Source organism: Neocloeon triangulifer, unplaced genomic scaffold (assembly GCF_031216515.1).
Source record: "Neocloeon triangulifer isolate White Clay Creek 2 clone unplaced genomic scaffold, ASM3121651v1 ptg000002l, whole genome shotgun sequence".
NCBI lineage: Eukaryota > Metazoa > Arthropoda > Insecta > Ephemeroptera > Baetidae > Neocloeon > Neocloeon triangulifer.
Genome location: NW_026775545.1, coordinates 452,142 through 476,101, shown reverse-complemented (window position 1 = coordinate 476,101; position 23,960 = coordinate 452,142). Strand labels below are relative to the sequence as shown.

The 23,960-nt window shown below is 35.7% G+C and overlaps 1 protein-coding gene across 10 annotated transcripts in view; it reads right to left on the bottom strand.

Moving 5' to 3' along the window:
* Window positions 1–23,960, bottom strand: part of LOC132202622 (CUGBP Elav-like family member 4) — a 310,726-nt gene that overhangs the window by 233,508 nt on the left and 53,258 nt on the right. Inside the window, exon 1 of one of the 10 annotated variants that reach the window (XM_059629671.1) lies at window positions 3,101–3,224. The exons of the other annotated variants lie outside the window; for them this stretch is intronic. The gene's annotated coding sequence lies outside the window, so the exon portion shown is untranslated. Of the gene's footprint in view, window positions 1–3,100; window positions 3,225–23,960 lie in introns of those variants that run through there. 10 annotated transcript variants of the gene reach the window in all.

Sequence of the window (23,960 nt, the reverse complement as noted above, 5' to 3'; positions counted from 1 at the left end):
ATTGTCAAATCTTTGAAAAAGAAAATTATTTAGCATAAAAAATTGTAACTTTGTAATTTTTGTGAAAAAATTGATTATTTTTTGAAAACACTTCTATAAAATTAATTTATGTACTAATTTTTGTCAAAATAATTTTACAGCTCATGAATTATGGCTGCAGCCGAAACATGTCATGTAGAATAGAATATTGTTTTTCTTAAACAATTAACAACTCATAAAACCCATCGAGGAAAAGCCGAATTAAAATTAAAATCACTATCCTCAATCGTGAAATTCTACTTCCGAAATTAAATAAATAACAAATAAAATACAACCAAGATGTTGTGGAAGTTTAATATTGGGGTGCCTCACAATGTCCTAACAGAAAATGTCCTACAGAAAATATCCTAAAGAAAATGCCCTAAAATTAAGAATTGAAAATATCCTAACAGAAAATATCCTAAACGCCTGAAAATTATGACAAGTCATGTGTCAAGTGCAAAAAAATTTAATTTCATCCTTTCAAGTAATTTTGCTTCAAAATTTATCCTGATTCAAAATATTTTACGCTTCATACGACTAGAGTCTTTATCGGAAAATATACATATTTAGACTTTAGACCCCATACAAAACAATAATAATTACAATGATGATTTCCTAATTACCAATAATTCCAATATTGGCATAAAATACACATAAATTTTCCAACAACATCAGAATCCAACAATTAAATGAAGGCAGTGCCAATGAAGCAAATTCCTGGTTCTATACAAAATATTGTGCAATTTATAAGCAAACTTCATAACTATGAAAATAATTCACAACTGATTAGCCACGGTCTGATGTGCTGTTTTGCAATTCACTCCTGAAAGTGTTAATTATGTAGTTCTTTTTCAACTAAGTATGTCAGGTCGTCAGGTAATTGTTCCTTTCTTGGATTATAATTAATAACTTTGATGTAAAATGGCATTTAAGAATTTTAAATTTGTTTAATTTAAAATTATTTTGCATTTTATCACTTTAAGCTTAATTAAAACAGTTAATTTTGGAGAAAGTTTCTTGTTACTTAATGAAGGTTTTTAATTTTGTTCTTTCGTCGTACAAGACGAAATGAGTGTCTTTTTTTCATTATTTTCTCTGCGGTCGCGAATGAAATAAGCAGCGGGAGCTCATCGTGCGTTTAATCATCTCGCACAAGACGAAAGAGCAATATTGTGTGTGTGTCTCTGCGCCGTAAAAAGAAGCGCGCACGCAATAAGGACTTTGTTGGGAGTCGTAAAAATGTGCTCTCTCGCTGGCTGCTTTTTGGCATAAACAGAGAGAGAGCAGCAACGCGGCGGGCAACAAGTTAGAGCGACGTGATAATTTTTTATGCCTCGACTCATATTTATTATTGAATGAGTGCGACCCGAAATTTTGTGTCGAATGATAATTTCTTGGCAGCTGTTGGCCCTTCGCGTGTGTGCCTTAAATTGAGAAATTATGTGTGGCTTAATAAACTCTATATTATTAAGCTGGAATTTGTGGCTGACTCATTTCGAATGTATCTCCAGCAGACACGGCGGCTGCCGGGAAAAAGAGCAAAACACACACAAACGCGCGTCCACTGCAATCAAGCCGACGGCCAGACGACGAGAAGCAGGGGCGGTTTATCAAATTATATGCGCGCCGCACGCTACAGCACACGCGAAATGCGGGGAGTAATGAAACGAGAACGATTACATAATTTTTTGTTCACAACTTGCACCATTTTTTAACACAAACCAGTTCATCGGCGTACAAAAAATTTATATCTAACTCAAATTTCTAAAAATAAAAAATAAAACAACCAAAGACTGATATTTTCAAAAAAAAATTCAAGAAATATAAAATTGATCTTTTGAAGATTTTTTTTTTTAATTAATAATAGAGTTTAAAACAATTAATAGAGGAATTGTGGAACACATTTTAAAGAGTTATGGAAACTAGATTTACGGAGACAATTACTAAATTTAATCATCGTGCACAAAAAAGATAAAAAAACCTGCAAATAAACATTTATATTTAAGATAAAAAATTGGCCCCATAAAATTTAATTGTCCAGATGCGCCACTTTTTTCCTGCTTTACAAATTCATAATTAGTTCTTCGGCTGATATTTGCAAACAATTTTGCAATTAAAAAAGTGATTATTTCCAAATTCATTGGTCGTTTTGGGAATTGACGCAGGAATTTGAATTTAATAAAATAATCACTTTATCGCCATAATTTTTACTGTTGAAAACAAAATAAATATTTGTTAGTATTATTGATGTTTATTGACTTGTGAGACGTCACCACTCATTGCGACGCGCTCTATTTGCAACATAAAACCAAACAAGAGACAAGAAGAAAGACAAAAACAACACTAATAATAAAATGCATGATATTGTTGAAAAAAAATATTCCTTGCTAATTTTTTACTTATGATATACAATTATAAAGTTTATATCATTTTTGTTTGTTTATTTTTATCTGAATAAAAGCAAATCATTTAATTTCATTTTATTTAAATAAAATATAGGAAGAGAAGTAATAAGGCAAACTTATTTTAGAGAATTAAAAACTGGCTTTTTGGGATAAATAATGAAAACTTTCAACAAATTCAAAAATATTATTTATAAAAGCTTGCAATGGAGATAAAAATGTAAGCTCAGAGTCAAATGCGACATGTTTTTCCTGCTTGTAGTTATTCATAATTCATTCTTCAGTTGGTATATTTGAAAACAATTTTGCAATTAAAAAAGGGGGCATTTCACTTTCATTGATCTTTATGGAAATTGAGCAGGAATGAAAATTAAACAAAATAATCAATATTGCCAATTTCTGTTATTGAAACAAAATGTAATTTATCATAAAAATAAAGTATTTTTTTAAATCTACTGATTCTAGCTGAAAAATTGTATTATTTCTGCTTTATAAAAAAATATCATCAGAATGGAAATATTTTGGCTGAATTCTGTGGTCATTTATTTATTATTAAACAGGGATCAACCCAAGAAAATCAAAGCCGAAATTTCTGATAGGCCGATTTATCACGAATCTCGCTGCAAAGTGCGGTGCGTCTTCCTTCGTCGATCGTAAAAGGCAGAAAATTTGCTTACGGACTAGTGGTGTAGGTCGATCGCACGCTTCACCTCCGTCGGTCGGGCTCGACTTGGCATGCAGCGACCCTCGAGACTCTTTGGGGCCCTTTTCCTCCGCAGCCGAATCTTTCTATACCCGACGAGCACAGATAAATAACGCGTATACCTGGCAGTGCGCGGCGTTAAAACTCATCGGTCTATAATACGACCGAGAAAAAGCAACGTGATGCGGCGTCGCAACAAATCACTCCGGACGTGCTGCTCGGGATGCATTTGCTCTGCAACCGACCACTCGACCGACCAAAGGACCGATAGGGCAGGCGCGCCGCCACGTACCGGAACATCCACGACGGGACCAAGTAAGGTGACTGACCGCAATCACGTTCGCACAGAGAGAGACCGTCCATCGGTCCTGGCAGAGGGAAGAGGGACTCTGATTAACTTAAAAAAAGGACACATTTATTCAATTTTTAACAGCGTCTCTGCAAACTTCTATAAAAGCATAAAATTATTGATTTTTTAAATTTTTTTGGATAACTTTATAATAATTTGAGTTTTCAATTGAATTTCTTTTGAACAAATTTATATTAATTTTTTGTAATATTTATCAAAAGTTGTACCCAGATGGGTTTTAATAAAAAAATAAATATGAGCATTTCCGAGTGAGATTGAGGGGGTATTGGAAAAAAAATTACCTTATCTTATTTTAACATATGTCAAATTGGGTGTCTAGAGGGGCCTCCTCGCCAAATTTGAGACCTCAAAAAAGGGGCGTTGCCCAAAATTTTGGGGCTTGAAAACTAACGCGAGATTTTTTTGATTTCCCATGACTTTGGAACAGTTTGGGTTAGAATAATCTAAAGTGGTCCTAGTCAAATTTTTTACGCTGAACAACTTTGCTGCTGACATGTCGTATGCTTGAGGGAAATGTCACTTTTTGGAGGGTTTTTTTTATAAAATTTTGACGACTTTTTTGGTGGTAAAGGAAAAAAATGTAGGCCGTGAAATTTTACGTCGTACCAGTAATTTTCAGATTAGCCATTTATCCCGTTTTTGAGAAATTACAGGTTAAATAATCAAACGTGCTTTTCCGAGGCATATTTTTAGATAAAAAAATTTAAAAACTAGAAAAATCAATCAAAACCACGATATATCCTCTATTTTAGCTATTTTGATTACAAAAAACATAAATTATTTCATAATAGTAGATTTTTCAGGGTTTTAAAACCCTGAAAAATGCTCATATCAATTTATAAAAGGAAGCGGGCAAAATATTGATTAAAATCAAGTCAATTGCAATTCGAAAGATATCGTCTTTTCTGAATTTTTGATACAAAATATGCTGATTTGGAAAGAATTGAGTTTTCAATTTGCTCTCGTTGCTATTCCCGTCCGTAAAGCAGCAGGCAGAGCTCCCACGCGCTCCATTAGCGCATGAAAAGCAGCGCTTCTCTCTAACCAAATTACAGAGGAAAAAAAGTCGGCATACTCACTCGTCAGGGCTGCAATTTGAGCAATCAAAATGCAAATGATTTCTGTGTTTAACTGATGTTTGCACGGCAAATTAGCGCCGAGCTCGGCTGCTGTGATCGATAATTTCTCACCACTGCAAATTCAGGGAGAAATACACTTTTTTTTTTAATTTTCCAATATTATCATGTAAAAATAAAAATGCCGTCCAGAGACCAAAATTTATTGTTGAAGCTACGTTTGATGTTAATGGTTTTCTTGTTTAAATGTAAACAAAATTCTGAAATTTTAACTATGGCCAGTTATTACAAACATGAGAAGCAAACGTTTTAATCCATAATTCTTTATAATTAAACAATTTTAACTAACAAAATAATTTTTAAGGAATAAAACTAGTTAAAATTAAAAAAATTAATCGTTTTAAAAATTATATCTCAAAAAAATATATTTAAAAAATTTTTTGAACTATTTTTCTCCAATTTTTCTTATTTTTCATCAAACTCTGGCAGCTCTTTAGCTGTTCCAGCTTTCAGACTGACATTTGATATTGAACTCTATTTTCTCTCACGTCGTTCCGCATATATCGTGGCGGGCTGAACAAAGAGCTGACCTGACCTTTCGCTTCTGGGCAGGCAAGCAGGTGCACTGCTATTATTAGAGCGTCGGCGGCAAAGCCTCTTATCTGGAGCGAAAAGAAGTGAAAATAAAGCCGCTGCGAGCATTTATTTGCATGGTACGTAATATCGCTGGAATAGTTGGTCTCTCTCGTTCGTGCCGCGCGCAGACGGACGCTAAATTTAGAAGGGCAGCGACCCGTTGGGCTGCTGGAATCATCGGCGCAAGAGGTACTGAGAGCGCGTGTGGATTTGAAATTATTTTCATCGCCTCGGCCAGTGCAGCAGTAAAACGGCGCACACACGCTTTAAAAATAATTTCCACGCACGCCAAAGGCTCGCTTGGGTAAACAAATCAGCCTGAGGCTTTTTTACGACCTCTTCTCGGCCGCTTTCTGATGAATTGATTATACATCCCCAGCGTTCTTTGAATTCCTCACCAGTTTCAACAGTTTTGGGAATTTTTCAACACCCTCAATTGGTGAAAATGAGAGCTAATTTTTTTTTAATCTCAAATTTTTTCAATATTTGATGTTATATTGGCACTGATAAATTATTTACAAGGTGAGTTGTGATAAGCAAATGAAATTAGAAAGGATGGAAAAATAAAATATTAAAGATCCTCTCCGGTCAAGTGTATTGCTCTTTATTCTGAAAGATTGCTAAATTTTGAGTATATCTTGTGAAAACACTAATTGAAAATTCCAAACCGTTGCGTCTCAATCAAAAGAAAACCTTCATACGAGTGATTCGCGCGAAAAACGTGTGAGAATTGAGTAGCCAATCAGATCCATCAGTTTGTTCCAAAAACTACAGAATTTGGCCACATTGGCGCTGCGATCGCTGATTTTTCCACTAATGCCCCACGGTGCTGCAGAAAACTCGGCAAAATAAGCGATCGCAGCGCCAATGTGGCCAAATTCTGTAGTTTTTGGAACTGATTGATCTGATTGGCTACTCAATTCTCACACGTTTTTCGCGCGAATCACTCGTATTTAGGTTTTCATTTGATTGAGACACAACGGTTTGGAATTTTCAATTAGTGTTTTCACAAGATATACTCAAAATTTAGCAATCTTTCAGAATAGGGAGCAATACAAATGACCGGAGTGGTTCTTTAAGTGAATTAATTTCTCAAGGTTTGATGTAAAATATAAAATAACGTTCCGTTTAGTCAAAAATTGCAATATCTATGATAAAAAACTAAATTTATTCTTTAATAGGTATATTTTTGAGCCGAAAATCAACTGATTTAAAATTTGAGCTAATAAATTTTTTCACTTCAAATAATTTTCCCCTAATAATTGCGTCAATTGAATATAAGAAAATAATTTAAAATAAATTTTGTTTTTTTATAAAACATTCAATATTGATCTTCCTCAAAATTTCACAAAATGAAAACAATTTATAATTTAACAAACAAATTCTGCAGATTATTTTTTCTGTTCTACTATAAAATTTAAATCAAAACGACTTGCAACCCGATGCAAGTTAATTAAATTAATTAATTACAGATTAATTTAAAGTAATATGAATACTCTCTAATGAGTAATTTTCTAAAATTGGCAGAGCGGAACGAAATGACTCTGCTATCATTTTAATTCTGCCGCTCCAATTTTCCCTTCGGACATGCTGGATGCTGCTGGAATTTATCAAAAAGCGCCGAGATCGAGCATCTCCGGCGTGTCATGTGTGCAGCCGAGTGAATCGCAGCTGCAGCAGGAAACGCGACGAGATTAACGACAAAATCATCCCCTTATTCGCGCGCCACCGGAGACGTGCATACACATAGAAAATGAAAGAATAAGAAATATATATAAGGATCTGTTTCTCGCTCCGCTGTTTTTCTCCCCCGACTCACATCTTCACGTGAATGTTTGAGCGATAAAACACAGAGAGTGTATATATTCAACAAACTTGTCGCGAGACGCGGGTAAGTGCAATAAGAAAAATTACACGGCTACCTTTTCATGTAAATGGAGCCGGAGCCGCCGCTTTTTGCAACAACATGTATGTAGGAGCGGCGCGCGCGAGCTCAGCCGGAAGATGAACATGACACTTTTGTCGCGCGCGCTCTTGTTTAATTTGAAATTTTGACCCACTTCGCCCGACACAACGACACCCAGCCATTATAAATGGAAACTTATTGTCCTCGACTGTTAAGTAAGAGACTCTTTTGTGCCGCAGTTTTGTGACAAGCCTCACGATAAAAGAGCATTTCGCGATTATATTCAGACGCCGGAACTCCAAAATTCACGTTTAATTGAAAAATTTTAAGTACTTATAAAAGTAAATTACATTTTAAGACTCTTAACGGGCGATTCCAAGAATTACTCCAGAATATTGTTTAAAAACTTTTTATTACGCAAAAAGTTTTGTTGAAAATTTGAACGTTCAAGGGACATTTGATTTTTGTTTTAGTTTTAAAATGATGACAAAATGGATTTAATTTTTTTCCACTAAATCGTACGAGATTCTTTTTGCGTTTTTTTTTTTTAAGTTTGAAATAAATAAATAGTTTAGTGAGATCTACTAACTACGAATTGTTTGTTATAATTAGAAGTATATTGCTTTTTATATAAAAATTTCAGTAGCATTTTGTCATAGATTGCTTAAAAATGTTGTTATTTTTCTTAAAATATCCCCACTCAGGAGTTAATTCAAAGTATTCTTCACTAATATTAGAAATTATTAAGCATTTGAAATTTGAATAAAAATTAAATCAACGATAGACGATAACCCAGCCATTCGTAAGATTGGTTTCAATAAATAGACAAAATGAAGTCATTAAGATTTTATAAGTAAAAAAGAATATACAATAATAAAAAGTTTAAAAAAACATAATTATTACCGATATTTTTTTATTTTACCTTCAATCATAAATTTGTTTAATAAAATAAATTATCTAAAAAAATAAAATATAAAGTAAAAAATATTTTGTCAATTATTTAAAAAACAGTTATTTTATAAATAGTAAAAATAAATTATGTGTGCAATATATCTAAGTCTCTTGGCAGATGCTTGCAATAATTACTTCAAACTATTATTTAAAAGTTTTGTGTATGTAGCAAGTTACTTTAAATTTGAGCCTTCAGGAAGGGAAACTTGATTTATTTTTATTTGTTTCAAATGATGACAATGACATTATTTCTTTCCCACTAAATCGTATGAATCTCCTATGAGAATCTTTGCTTTTTTAATGAGTTCAAAATAAATACACAGTGAGACGATCTCCTAAGTACAAGTTGTTTGAAAATAATATATTGCATTTTATAAAAAAAAAATAATAATCAAAAATTTCTAAGCGACACGTGATATACTTGATCTCTCAAAAACATTATTATATATTTGTATTAAATATTCTCTCTCAGGAATAATTTCGAACTCTTCTTCACGATTTTTAAACTATTAACCATTTGAATCAAACTAAATCAACATGATACAAATCCTACATTGAGCTATTAACATTGGTTACAATATAATAATTACATGAAGTCACATGAGATTTATAAACTGCAAATAATGTAAAATAATAACAAAGTTTTATAATAAAAACTTATTAAAAAAAGCATTTTAACTGAAAAATTTTGCAATTTTAAATCAAAAAATATAAGTATAAAATTGGTTTAAATATAAAATAAAATTAATTCAGTTAATAATTTAAGATCAGTTATTTAACATTAATAAATTACATGTCAATTTTAAAAGTATTGTCTTATCTAACTCCAATTTGTTCATTTCTTTGATCCTTTACTTCTTTCACCATTTAAATATTATTTTTTGCTGTTTTTCATTATTATTTTAGGTTAGATCAATTGGTGCAATGTGTGAGAGGCTCTGGCCGCGAGTATAAATTAGACGGGGCACCGTTTCGTGCGCGCAATCGCCCCAACTCTCTTCTTAACAGACAAACCACCAGCCAGTTTAATAATAATGAGTTGCTACTGCTGCTGCTGCTGCTGCTTCTGGAATAACACGTGCGCGTTGAATTTAAATGCCACCGGTCGGCTTCTCTCTCTCTCTCTCGTCGGCGGCGCTTGATTTAAATAATAATAATTCATCTCTCTAGCTGGAATCGTAATGTGTTGTATATGTATATGGGAGAGATTCGGGAAACGAGCGCGCGCTCGTCTCGTATTCTAATGGGGCGATTTCCATACCGGTTCCGAAATGATCCGGTTTTATTGGAAATTTGGGCCGCTCGCAGCGGCTCTCAAGACGCCATTACCGTGCCAAAATAGAAATAAAGCGCTCAAAGTGCTGCGGATTTCTGCGGAGCGAAGCCCATTCGGCTGCCAAGTCCTTACCTGCGAACAGACAATAAAAGGGAGATGAGCATATTTCAGACCTTAGAGCCGCATTAAATGCAAAGTGATGGCGTGGCGGCCCATTCCGGGCAGAAATGTAGATTTTATTGCGTAAATTCCGTAATTTATACGCCGAGAATGTGTCATACATAAACAGGGTAATCTTCTGCCATTTTTCTTCTCAGGCCCATTGTGAGAATTCCAATTATAGAGCTTTTTCCAACAACGTTTTCATTTTTAAAACGATTTTTATATTCAATGGCTTGGGTCCATTAGCATAACTAAAAAAATCCCTGTCTCAAAATTCCTCTTTTTAAACAGATTTATTTCTAGGGTCATGAAATTTTTCCTTTTCTGCTGAGGTAAGAGAATTTAAGTCATCATTATTTTTTTCATTCCATTCTATTCAGTTTTATTTTTATTTTTAAAAATTACAAAAGTCACTTTTGTCGGTTTGGAAGTAAAATTTGATTTTGTTTATTGATTTTCAAGACAATTAGCTGAAATTTTTGCCGAAATTAGCACAATACGTGATCTGAATAATAAGTTTTGAACCAGAAAATCGATCCAGGAGTCCAGAGTGTTAATAAAACTTTGACATTTTCAACCCCTTCTGCTGTGCTATTCCAAAAAGCTTTCAACGAGATCATATTCTGAACGATCAAGTTTTTTCATTTCCAGAATTGGAGCTCTCGGTGCTAATAGCACAGCGTCGGAAATGTGTTTTTCGGTTTGTTTGCGCAACACACGCGAGAAGAGGGTGGGCGAATTATTAATGGCCCAACCCCACGAGAAGGAAACTAGAAAAAGCGGCGCGAAGATCATAAATTGTCTCTTTTCCGCGCGCACTAAAGTGCAAAGACCGCCGACCGGCCGACAACACAACAACAGTCGTTTCGGTTTTAATTTTTAAAAACTGGAATCACTCACGCACACCTTTTCATTCCCTTCCGAGGCGAAGGAGGAAATTATTTTTTATACACACAAGGCGAGAAAAAAATCATCGCGTTTCTGAAGGGAGAGCTGAGCGCGTATAAAAAGTAACGGTTACGGACTGGAATATTACGATGATTACACGAGACACAGACACACACTCTCGGCAGCAAGATAATCACAACTCTCGCAAGCAGAACGCCCCTGATTTAGTCGCACACACGCAAAAAAAGCATTCGCACGGCTCGGATTTTACGACGCAGCAGACCAACAGTTAAGAGAGAGAGAAAGGAAAGAAAGTGCTGAGAGTTTGTCTCTCTCTCCCCACGTTATATACGCGTCTGACTTTGTTTATGGCCATGTTGCTCCGTGCAACTTCGCAGTTTAATTTTCTTCCGAGAAATGAAATTGAGAGAGAGATAATAAGGAAAATCTAATTTCATATGAGTGATTTTTTTTAGTAATGTAAGGCACTTGATTGACATCATTATTTATCTTTTTATAATCTCTTGAATTGGTTATATCAAAATTGGCATATCACGGGATATGCAATTGTAACTGTGTAAAGTAATTTTGAATTATTTTAATTTCATGTTTTAATTAACAAATATTTAATAATTTATAAGTTATTATTTTTAAATTTTGTGTAATCACTATTTTAAAATTTTATTTTTATAATTTTTTATGCAACAATTTTTAAATTTTATAATTATTACTTTATTTATTTCATTTATTAAAATTTTGTTTTTATTATAGACTAATAAAGAATGTAATACTATTTTAAAAAATATTCTAGCGTTCAGTTTAAAAAACTAAAATATTAAATAATAAACGGCAAATCATATTCTTTCAAAATCAAACAAAATAAAATTATAAATTGGTTAGTTGCATATCCGCAGTTTATTTTTAAATTAACATTAAGATGTATCATTCAGGTTTAATGAAATCATCTAACATTAAATAATACAAAATCTATCTGCATGCCTGCTCAATTCAAGTAATTTATAATGTCCTTATAATTATGCATATTGTGAAATGGCCAATATTATAAAACAAAATTATGCTTCTTGGTTATAGAAGAATTAAAATAATTAATTGCCTTATAACACTGGAAAAAAATTTCAGATACTTTTTTTTCTGGAAACTAAAATCTTAAAACTAACAAGATCAAGTAGAGGTTGGTACTTGAATTTGTTAATTGTAAGACATTTTGATTTTTTAAATTTGCTGATTTTTTTTTTATTTTTCTTGCTTATGAAATAGGGTTGCAGACCGTGACCGAAACTGGTAGAGCTGTTTTGTTTTTGACTAAAAACAATTTTTACAACGAGTTATTTCGATCAAGTAAATCAATATTTGAAAACAAAATTATAATTTGATATTAACGATCAAATCAAAATTTACTTTAAAAATTCAAAATCGCTTTTTTGAACATTTTTTAATGAACTTCATTGATCGAACGGAAAATGTCTGAAATTCTCGGCAGCAGTTTGGATTTTCCATTCCACTGCTAATCACGTGACTCTCTCCGGGCATGGACGGGCGTTGGTGTGGCGTGGCGGTGGTGCTGTGCACGTGGCGTGCGGAGTATGGATCTCTCTCGCTCTCTCGTGTACCAGAGAACGCACCCGCGGAGTCGCTCTCTGGGCGCGCACAGCATCCCCCGCGCGCGCGGCCATCGATCCGCCCGCGCCGCGCACTCGGTTAAAATGCAAGCCGGATAAATATAGAGCCGCGCCGAGAGCAGCACAACACGCGCCGAGAGAGCCAGCGAGCGAGCGAGAGCCACTCTCGCTCTCTCTCGCAATCAATAAGCCCCATTAGGGCTGTAAAATTCCACTTTCGCAATTTGCTGATGCCGCCCGCGCGCGCCCCCCGACCCAACGGCCCAACCGGCCGACGACTTGATTTACTGCGTGCGCCACTCACCGTGTCACGCCCATGCAAAATCGCAACCACGTGTGTCCTTCTTTTTTTCTGCACAACCAGTTCCGAATCGGTAAAAACTATCAAACGGTGCGAACCATTGAATTCATGGTCAGTGGAAACAACACAATTTTAAATTGATTCTCTCCTATTTTATATAAAAAAATACGCGTAGGAATTTTTACTTTTAAATCACATTTAATTAATGAAGATTTAAAGATTCATTGATTTAATGAAATAAATGTACAGCATAAAAGTTTTCTTCATATTTAGGCGGTAAAGAAACGATTCTTTAAGATAATGAGTGTGATATTTTAATAATTTTAATATGAATATTTTTTCTAGTTTAGTTTTTCATGTAAAACTCTCCAACCAAAAGCAAAGTTAGTTAAACAAATGTAGCAATTATAAAAATTTGAGTTGCATAAATTGCAAATAAATAACTGAAATTTTCATAAAAAAATTACTCATGTCATTTTTTCAAATAAATTGTTTTCAACAATTGAAGGTAAACAATGTGATGTAACAATTTGGACGACAAACAACAATTCATATTCAGTTGAATGTTAGATTTGAAAATTTATATCGTACAGCTTTAATTGATATTTCACTCCGAGTAAATGTTTTAAATCTTTCACAAACTAGTTTTTACATGTCCCAATCACATAAATAAACGAATAAATTTGACAAATTTTGATGTTTTTTCTCAAATTAAGTCTAAAATTGAAATTTTTGCACATTTTTCAAGTGGAATTAAACTGCTGTTTATTAAAACTTGATAATAAATAGAAAGATATTTTAATTCAAGCAATAGTTGGAAATACTTGGTGAATAGAAATTAATTAAAAGTTACAAAATTTTTTTAATTCTCAGACCATATTCCAATATTTCTGGCCTCGATTATATAAATAAAAAATATAGATTGGGTTTTTTTGCAAAATTGTTGCTGCTGAAACAATCATTATTATATATTTCAAGCTATAAATTTATGGCGCAATGATTTCTTATGCTTTTGATTTGAACTGTTATGGCCACTGTTGCATTATTCTCCCCCCATTTCCAATTTTTCATATTTCTGGCCCATTCGAAACGCACGGAACTGCCTTTGCCTTGTATTCCATTCTCGGTCGGCGTTCGTCGTCCCGTTCGCCGATGGAAATAATAACAATAATGCTGTCGCGCGCACGAGACTCTCTTTTCCTCTCTGTATGTGACACAATTTTTAATAACGATGCAGCTCCTCGTTTCATATTTTCCTTTTTTTTTTTCATTCGCCTTCGAAGCGAGCAAACAAAAACACACAGAGCTGCTAAATATTCTCGCGCTCTCTTTTATTGGCATTGCTGCAGTGCGTACAAAACGGCTCCGTTTCTCGTTATGGAGTTGTAATATTATTACACCCAACAGCGAGCGACGGTGAGCGTGCGGTCGTGGTGGTTGCCAACCCACGGCGTAGTGCATAATATGTGCGTGCAGACAAACGCAATATCAAAAGTATGCACATGCAATTCATCTGCGTTACAAATTGTCTAAGCAATTAAAAAATATTGTAAAATTAAAAGCGTATTATTTAAACTCTTATTATTAAATGATTATTATTTTATGACATAAATAATTTAATTTTTAACATTTTAACTTTATAAAAAAAAATTTTTATTTAGTTATTTAACAATAAAAGTATTAAGCCACCCTTAACATTCCTGATTTTAAGGTGATTTGATCGATTTGTTTGTTTAGCTTTCAAATAAAATGTTATAAATTACAGCATAGATTACATTTACTTTCAATTCACAATCCGATGCACATCATCATTGTTGATGTCTGATATTGTTCGTACTTGATAAAAACTAATTAAATTTTATAAGAGTCAAGAAATATAATTAATATTAAAATTCTGCTTGTAATTACTCAAATAATTAAAAATATAAAAAATTTCCACCCGACTTGTGATTCGCTAGACACTTCCTCTAGATTTTTTATTCGCCTACGATACATAAACGAACGCAATTTCTAAAGGTGTACAGTTGAAAATTTATTTAATTATTATTTTTAAACTCGATAAAATGAATATATTTGTGAATATTTTCAAATATTTTTCGACATTTTTCGACGTTTATAATTAATTTAAATTTTAAACGATTATTTTAGTATTTTACTGAAACAAATTTACACAAGGTGGTTATTGATTTTATTGTATTGGATTTAATTGCAGGAATCAGATGTTACATATTTTAAAAAGACAAGAGAGGTCTTAAATTAAATTAATAGATTAATATCATCAGTTGGTGCCCTTCTACTGTAATTTATGTGTATATTTTGTCTTTTTATTAATGTCAGCCAACATTACTAATAATACATTTTAATACTTGGATATTAATTTCGCCGTTAATTATTAATATTTAAGCATTTTAAACAGACATTCGAGAGAGAGTTTTGGACACTTTCTCGAAATTTTCTATTCGCCCACGATATATCCGGCCACTAATTCCAAGTTTCTCGGCGGTCGCTCCAAGGTTGATGGGAATTAATTGCCCCCTGTGGGGTCAAACATGGCCTCTCAGCCGCCGCCACTGCTGTGTTCTTGGGGAGCAATATTGGCGAGGACGATGGAGAGCGAGCCGGTCTGGAGGGAGAGGAGGAAGAAGACTCTGTGTGCCATTATATTAAAGCACTCGCCTACTTCATCTCTACCCGAGCGATGAGTGTACTAGTGGAGTCGAGTAGCTCGCCGGCTTAAAAAGTAGTGGAGAAAGAGAGACGACCGGAGGAACAAACGGAGGGAAATTAATCTCGCATTAACCCACTTTCGATCCATCTTGCCGACCGATATGCTAAAATATTTGCGCGGCTAAGATTGTGTATGGTCGGAAGGCGTTTGTTCGCCACCAAGAAATTATAAAAAAGTTCAAAAATGAAAATAATATCTTAGCAAAATTAATTTTTAATTCTTAAAGATCCTCTCCGGTCAAGTGTATTGCTCTCTATTCTGAAAGATTGCTAAATTTTGAGTATATCTTGTGAAAACACTATTTGAAAATTCCAAACCGTTGCGTCTCGATCAAAAGAAAACCTAAATACGAGTGATTCGCGCGTAAAACTTGTGAGAATTGAGTAGCCAATCAGATCCATCAATTTGTTCCAAAAACTACAGAATTTGGTCACATTGGCGCTGCGATCGCTGATTTTGCCACTAATGCCCCACGGCGCTGCAAAAAACTCGGCAAAATAAGCGATCGCAGCGCCAATGTGGTCAAATTCTGTAGTTTTTGGACTTAACTGATGGATCTGATTGGCTACTCAATTCCCACACGTTTTTCGCGCGAATCACTCGTATTTAGGTTTTCTTTTGATTGAGACGCAACGGTTTGGAATTTTCAAATAGTGTTTTCACAAGATATACTCAAAATTTAGCAATCTTTCAGAATAGGGAGCAATAAAAATTACCGGAGAGGATCTTTAATATAATCAATTTCTCCTAAATTTACTTGCAAATACATTTCTTTTCCATGTAATTTCCATATTTGAACGGTTGAAGAACACTTTGCCATAAATTATTCGCATTTCGCAGCTGTCGGTCCAGCAGACATTTTCTTCTCCACTTGTTCCTCCGGAGCTGAATATAATCGACTTGACCTTAATTTGCATGAAAATGCAACTTACTGCCAGCGGAGTAAGTGAATAACGACGAAGACGAAGCGCTAACGAGGCGTCTGATTTTTCAACTCCGCGGCAGAGGAATCTGCATTGGTAATTAGAGATGCACATCATCATCCTTGAGTGGATGTTGAGAGCCGAAGCTGCTCGTTAGAAATATCATCAAACCGGATTTGGTTTAACTTTTGGAAAGCAATTTTCAGGCTCTCCCTTTTTCATTCCTTGACAAACGTCACGCGGAGAAAACGAAACAAACGACATGCACAAAAAAAATCCTCCCTTGCTTATTTCATTTTTAACGACGCGGCGGTGGCGGCGTCTCGGCTGCTGCTGCTGCTTATTTGACGTATTGACATTCAATAACAAGCTGCCTCGCTCGCATATAGAGACGGCGAAAATTGCACTCGGGCTGCTGTTGGTGACTAACGCCGGAAAGAAAGCAAGTTGAATTTTATTCAGCGCCGTGGTGACGGCTAGGAAAATAGCAAGGGAAAAAATGCGACTCCGATCATCGAGTGCGGCACCGAGAACTGGAAAAAAAAAACCAAGAAGAAGAAGCTGCGGATAGAGGAAGTGAATAAATAGAATACAACGTCTCCATGGCCTCCAATCTCCTGCACTTTCTTGAATCCGCAATAAGTGGAAATTGAAAGAAAAATTCTGTGCACCATAAAATGTGAGAAGCAAACTGATAAAATGAAATATACGTATTTTTCCAGTGTTGCAGTTGAAAAATATTCCACAATCAGAATTGGATTTTCAGAACGTTGAATTAATAAGCAACTCAATTGGAGTTTTGTGTGAGTAAATTTACAAATAAATACAATTTTAGGAAATAATAATAATTAATTAAAATTAAAAAAGATGTGGTGTGGGTAATCTTTATGATTTCAAAGCTGTAATAATTGTTTGGTTTCCTACGAGTTAATTGTAATTTTCTGACTTGCTTCATGTAATGCTGATGATTTGTCAGATTAATGATAGCAACTTGAAAATTTGTTTGAAGAATTTGACACTCGAGGATCATGGACATGAAGAAAGTCGGGCTTGTCCTCTTTGCTAAAAATTGATTTTATTCAAAAACAAAAAGGCTCTACCAGAAACTTCAAAATTTCATAGATTATAATCAGTTTTTTTTTAATTAATATTTGATTGCCGTTATTTCTTGAAAGAATAAAAGAAAATTAAAAAAAATAGGAGAAAGGCAAAACAAGCCAAATTTGTTTGAGCAGGAGAAATAAACAATCATGATAAAAATTATTTCAATTTTAAATGTAGATTCTCATTTTTTCTTGATGCTAAACCTTAAAATTTTCGTTTCTTTGTCATTATTTGGATGAGTTCATGTAATTATGGGACATAGTTGCCCTCATTTGAACCCAATAAACATTCATTTGAAACTAAAATTCAATATCCTTGATAAAAAAAATTACATATCGATATTAATTTCAACTTGTGCAAATTTTGCAGAACAATTTTTCATAACAAAAAATTATAAATTGGTTCATATAAAGTTGTTAAATTACGCCGTGAACATCTGGTGCAGTTGAGAGCTTTTAGGTTAAAAGTCCAAGGCCTCGTGGCGATTCACTTTCCATTTCGATTGAGAGCCGAAATTTCTGGCGCAGATCGGGAGTCAATCAAACCCTTTTGCATGGAATCGCCATCAAGCAGCTCCGCGGGCCAATCAAGCAAGTGCAAATTCGCATCATCAAACGCGCTGGCTGATGATCCATCTGCGAGGCGGTTCGCCACCGAACAGCAGCAGCAGCAGCCAGAGGTCGATTTGGCTTTTCAATTTGTCTGAGTGCCGGTCGGTCGGCGGCTGGTCGGTGGGCGACAACAATGATGGTGGAGGGCAATTAGTACCGCGCGCGCTCGGCGCTGCTTTTGACTTGTTACCGCCGCCGGGGCTGATGTGTGTGTAATTACTTGTGGATAATTTGCCCGGCACTTTTGCTCCTCGCCGCGGATAATGGAGACGAGAGCCATCGAGCGAGTGAATATAAAAAAAGGGAGCGAGAAAGAATATATATGCGACTGCAGAGAGAATGGGAAAATTTATTACAATGAGACGAATTAGCATGTCGTCGGCGACACGAGCGAGGAAGAGGGCAAAAAAGATCCTGCTTTGAAGTCGAGCCGCTGCTGATAGAATTACGGCGGTGTATTTTGTTACCGGCGCGCGCTCGGGACAAACACAAGCTAAAGCCGGTCCTCTGTAATTCTGTCCAAGCGAAAAACGACGACGAGCGACACATTCTGAGGCACCAGAATCAAGGATCCGGTTTCCTTCCAAGTTACAAGGCAGGCAAATTTTTAAACTTCTGTTTAAGAACAAATTTACCAACCATCAGTCAGCACTCTTGATAATATGATACAAGAATACTCACTTCATAGGTACGAAGATTCCAATACAAGTATTTTATCCTTCAGTTCATATGTCGTTTATAAAAGAAACCAAACCGAGAAATAGCAATATGTAATTCAAGAAACTATGAAAATACTAGAAGCTGAAATATTATTTCAAGAAACTGCTGCAAGTGTTAAGAAGATTACAAGGAGTATGTTTAATTAAGGAAGTTCAAATGCAAGTTTATAAAAGCACGTTTAATAGTAAAATAAATTTTTGCTAAATTTTTTAAATAAAATATTGTTTAAACGTAAAAATATGTTTTTAATTTTCACATACTTTATTAAAACGTTGTAAAAAAAATCATTTTAATATTTTTATTCTTGAGTTACACAATTAAATTTAAATTAAAAGGCATTTAAAATATATTTATCTTTTATACTTTTCACTATCACGTACTTTGTTTAAAAGATCAAAATATAATGTTTGCAACAGCGATTAAGCAGTATAATGGTGATGAAAGAAATACTTTACTGGTTGTCAAGCACATAGTTGCAGCGATTTAATTCTATTATTTACTAGTGTTCACAATAATTTAATTAAAAATGATCCTCAGATTCATGTAAGAAACAAAATTATCCTGAATTCGTATTTGAAAATAGAAGAAAAGATCAGTGGAAAAATGGCAATTTAAAAAGAAAATTAAATTCGTATGTTACACTTTGAAAAAGTAAAAAAATATCACACCTCATTGGAAGGTACTTATGCTTACTGCAAGTCCCTCGCACTCGTATTTTAAACTTTGCCAAATTGAATTATGAGAATATTTTATTTAAAACGTTTAATGGATTAAAATTTCAACTTTGAAAAGGTCATTATGTTGAACCCGGCCATTAAATTTGCACAACATTTCTTCTTTCTCTTGAAGCTGCATTCAAAGTGAAAAGGTCTCGAGTTCAGAGCACTCGAGCATCACGGGGGGCGAGTTGCCGGACCGCAAAAGGCTGCGCCGCTGCCTAAAGTGTATTTCAAAACAGCCTCAGGACACAATGGTTGTCAGTGGGCGAGAATCTCGCGCTGAGAATGATTAATTCTTGTTACGCAATACCTGCTTTGCTTCTTGTGTGCATTTGAATACAACGCCCTTGTTGGGGAAAAATTGAGCCGCCCTTTTGCGGACAATGAAAGAAAAAGACAGCAAAGGTGCCGAGTCACAATTTTTAAATAAATTCCGCTTATAACTATTTTTAACCCTCGGTTTTTTTCTAGACTCGGTTGTGCCGAGTCACGCCGATTAATAAAAGCGACATTTCTGTTTCCGTCGATGGCAGTTTTGTTTCCTTTTGTGCCGTCAAATCTGTGCAATGAAATTTACGCGGGGTAAAGTGAAAGTTTTACGATTTCAAATTACTGCCCTACACAACAAGAGAGGAAGCCGTATTTCAGCAACGCCGGCAGATTTGTGGCCGCGAAACTTTCTTTCCTTATCCCCGGGAGACATTCTCCTTTCCAATCGCAATAATTTACCAAAGTCGTTTATTTTTGCACGTCTCGCTCTCAGTTCGGCTTTAAAACAACAATATAACGATCGCTGGCAAATTATGATTTCAAACTTTCCGAGCATGTGCATTGCAGGTTGACTACCCACGGAGTCGCTGAGGCGTGCTGCGCCCACCGACCGCACACCAGCGGCAGCCGATGAAAAACAAAACGGTGAAATTTCAAAGCGAAATGTGTGTCAAAAAATAGTCTTATTTACCGGTCTGGAGTGTGAACGCGCGGCAAAGTTGGCATTGCAGGAAACGGGGAGTTTGCTCTTTTCAGCGATGCAACAGAGCCGGTCTGTCTGCTGATAAGAGGAAATTGCATTTTTAATGCGCCGTCGGGGAATCGCGATGCAGTTCGCGGCGGCAATCGCGAGGGAGCTCGAAATTCTCCTCTCTCCTCCGGCCGAACCGACACAAGAGAGAATTCCACGAGGGTTTGCTTAGAAATTGCATCAGTGTGCGAGCGAGCCAGCGAGAGGAATGCAACAAACAGAACGAGCGCATTTCTGCTCCAACGATAAACATTCAGACAAGCTCAATTCACATACGAATTGCTGTTCTAAACTTGGCGAATGACTCGGTTTATGGATTTGGTTGTAAATTTCAAATAAAAATATAATTACATACTACAAAAGCATTAATTACAATTTTTTTTTATAATATTTAAATAGAACAATCGAAATTCCTTCTTTAAACTAATGAATTAATTTCTCTTTACACAAATTTTGAATTCCTCGCAGGTTTTTTTAATTCATCAAATGAATCCCAAGATGAGACCAATCATCGAAACTACGCCTAGAGGACGATTCACTTTCAAATTGGATGTCGGACCAACTCCGAATCGGCTGGACAATGGCGCCTTGCTGATTGGCCGGTTAGGCAACCGGCAGAGCAGAGGTGCCCGGCAAATTGCCTGCGCGGCACTCTCGGGCGGAACACCAGCAATTTCATTCGGTAACAATTAGCGGGCGCAAATCCATCCGTCCGTCAGTCGTCGTCGTCGTCGATGCCCCCCGAGGGAGCCTCCCGGTTATTAATTAAGCGTCGATTGCCCTCGATTACACCTCAACAGGTACACGTCCGTCTTTGCGCCACCGTCCATTTGGTTAATCAGGTGAGAAAAGCGGAATTTCCAAAAGTCTCGCAGTGAAATTTGGCTATAATAAAACAGCAATAATAGCCCGATTCACCTGCCCGAATTTAGAGGTCCGCCCGTAAAATCGTTTATTAACGGAAGATTCAATAGTGGAGTTTAATAGGGTCGTTATAGAGGGGCTCTGTGTATATTCGCCCCCGTGTGTTTACGACCGGCGCTTTCCGCTCTCTCCCCGAAACAATGGCAAGGTCTGTGTTTTCCCTTCTCTCTCTTCTCTCATTTATCGATCGTCGCAAGCGTGTTTATTTGCATTTATTTGTTTTGTATTATTTTTTTTTTATTCCTCGTCCGCCGGCGGCTCGGCTGCTTTTCCGCCAAATCCGCGTGCAGCTCGCAAAAATGTAGGCCAGCCGAGAGCTTTATTTGGCCAAACAGCAGCATCAGACAAAAACACACACACACGCCGCTCTTAGTGCGCGAGAGAGGAAAAGAGAGAAGCGGCCAATCAATAGCCATGCAGACGGACGGACAGGTGAGACCGCCCTGGGAGCTTCTCACTCGCGGCGCTTTGTGACCTCCAGAGACGCACAATCACGCCCAAAACAAATCCGACTGCAAAATTATTCAGATAGAATTTGATCATTTTAAAAGTACTTTTACACATATACGATAAAAAAAAATAGTAAATTGTGGAAAGAGTTTTCAATATTTTTAAAAGATTTGTTGATTTCAAAGTTGTTCCAATTAATAAATTAAAATTGCGAAAGTCAAAAATTGCTAGAGGAACGATCTGAATTTAAAGGATATTGGCTGCATTTTGACCAATTCAATGCGTTCAGGGGGAATTTTGGTATTTTTATGTCAAATAATTTTATTGATTTTCTTATTTTTTAAGATTGAAACATGTAGTGCGACAACTCAAATGACTGATTAAAAAATAAATTGCAATAAAGCAGCAACAATCAAGTTTTTTTTTTAAATTTTAATATTCCAGAGGGAGAAAAAATAAAAATAAATTAAATAAAAATTGTTTGTATTTTACTTGCTCATGAAATAGGGTCGCAGACCGTGACCGAAACTAGTAGAGCCGCATTTGTTTGTGAATAAAAACAATTTTTGAAACGAGGAAAAGCCCGATATCTTCATTTCGAGTGTCAATTTCTTCAAACAAAATAAATTTCAGGTTTTTTAATCTTCCAGAGCTTCAGGCAGAAATTGGAATGCATCGATTCTTGCTGATACAAAAATGCCTGCAGTTTCCAAGAAGGCCGATAGATCGATTAAAACGCGGCTCGGTTTTGGCACGAGAACTCGAAGCTGGGATTGTTGTACGCGGCGTTTTTCGTTGCCGGGCTGTTCAGGTGCCGCGCAGCAGAGCCGTGCACCACCTTTCTGTGTGGCGCGGTGCCAAGAAATAGCACGCAAAGGCCCTTTATTTAACTTGCACTTGATGGGTGCGCGTCGAGAGCCTGCAGGCCTCATCCTCTCGACTCGTTGGACGCGCACTTGGCCACCGCCGCGTGCGCGCCCGATCAACAAGGGATGCATTTCGGGTCATCGCTGCACGCGCAAAAAGTGCCGCCTCGGCACTTCTTGCTCGCCCCGGCACGCGCGCTGCTATTAATTTGTGGCGCTTTGTGTGTCGTAATCAATTGATTTTGCTTCTGTCAGCTCCCGAAGGGGTCTTTTTGCCCACTGAATGCCAGAGAGAGAAAGAGAAAGAGAGGCCAAGAAAGGAAAAGCGCTCGTTTTGCCAAACACATATAAGGAAAATCTCGAGAATCCTCAAAGTTGACTCACTTGGATGGATGCAGAGAAAGAAAGCGAGGCAATTGACAAGAATTTAAAGAGTAAAAACTTTCATTCTAGAGCAATAAAAAGCGCAGTAAGAACAAGTCTTTAAAAGTAAATTTGTATGATTAACTATTTTATTCAAAGATGCTCTTAAACATTGTCATATTTCCATACGCTGATGAAAAATTGAAGAAGGTAAAAGAAAATATTCAGATTTATAGTTAAAAAATGACGAGGCATCTGATTTATCTTTGCGAGTCATGATTTTCTGCGCTTCAGAGAAGCAAAGTTTGCAATGTCAATGGATATAATTTATGTTCATTGATTAATATTTTGTATTCATTTATAAATCATATGCATATTTTTTAGGCCAAGTTTTAAAATATATAATCAATTTTAACAAATTAAAAGATTTAATTTTACTAGGTCTTTTAGACAAATATTGAAAAATTAAAGATCCACTCCGGTCATTTGTATTGCTCTTTATTCGGAAAGATTGCTAAATTTCGAGTATATCTGGTGAAAACACTATTTGAAAATTCCAAACCGTTGCGTCTCAATCAAAAGAAAACCTAAATACGAGTGATTCGCGCGAAAAACGTGTGAGAATTGAGTAGCCAATCAGATCCATCAGTTTGTTCCAAAAACTACAGAATTTGGTCACATTGGCGCTGCGATCGCTGATTTTTCCACTAATGCCCCACGGCGCTGCAGAAAACTTGGCAAAATCAGCGATCGCAGCGCCAATGTGACCAAATTCTGTAGTTTTTGGCACAAACTGATGGATCTGATTGGCTACTCAATTCCCACACGTTTTTCGCGCGAATCACTCGTATTTAGGTTTTCTTTTGATTTTGAGACGCAACGGTTTGGAATTTTCAAATAGTGTTTTCACCAGATATACTCAAAATTTAGCAATCTTTGAGAATAGAGAGCAATACACTTTACCGGAGAGGATCTTTCCTGACAACATTTTTAAGCCAAGGCTCACGAGAAAAATTAATTTCAAACAATTAATTGATGAAATATTTTTTTTTAACATTAGATTTTGAAAGATAATAATCAAATGTAGTACGAAAAAACATAAAAAGCATCAAAGTGACTACAAAAACCTGTATTTTGCCTCAATTGGCTTCAAATTAATTGTCTTAAAATTTACAACTTTGGATTCTAATTTAACTCCT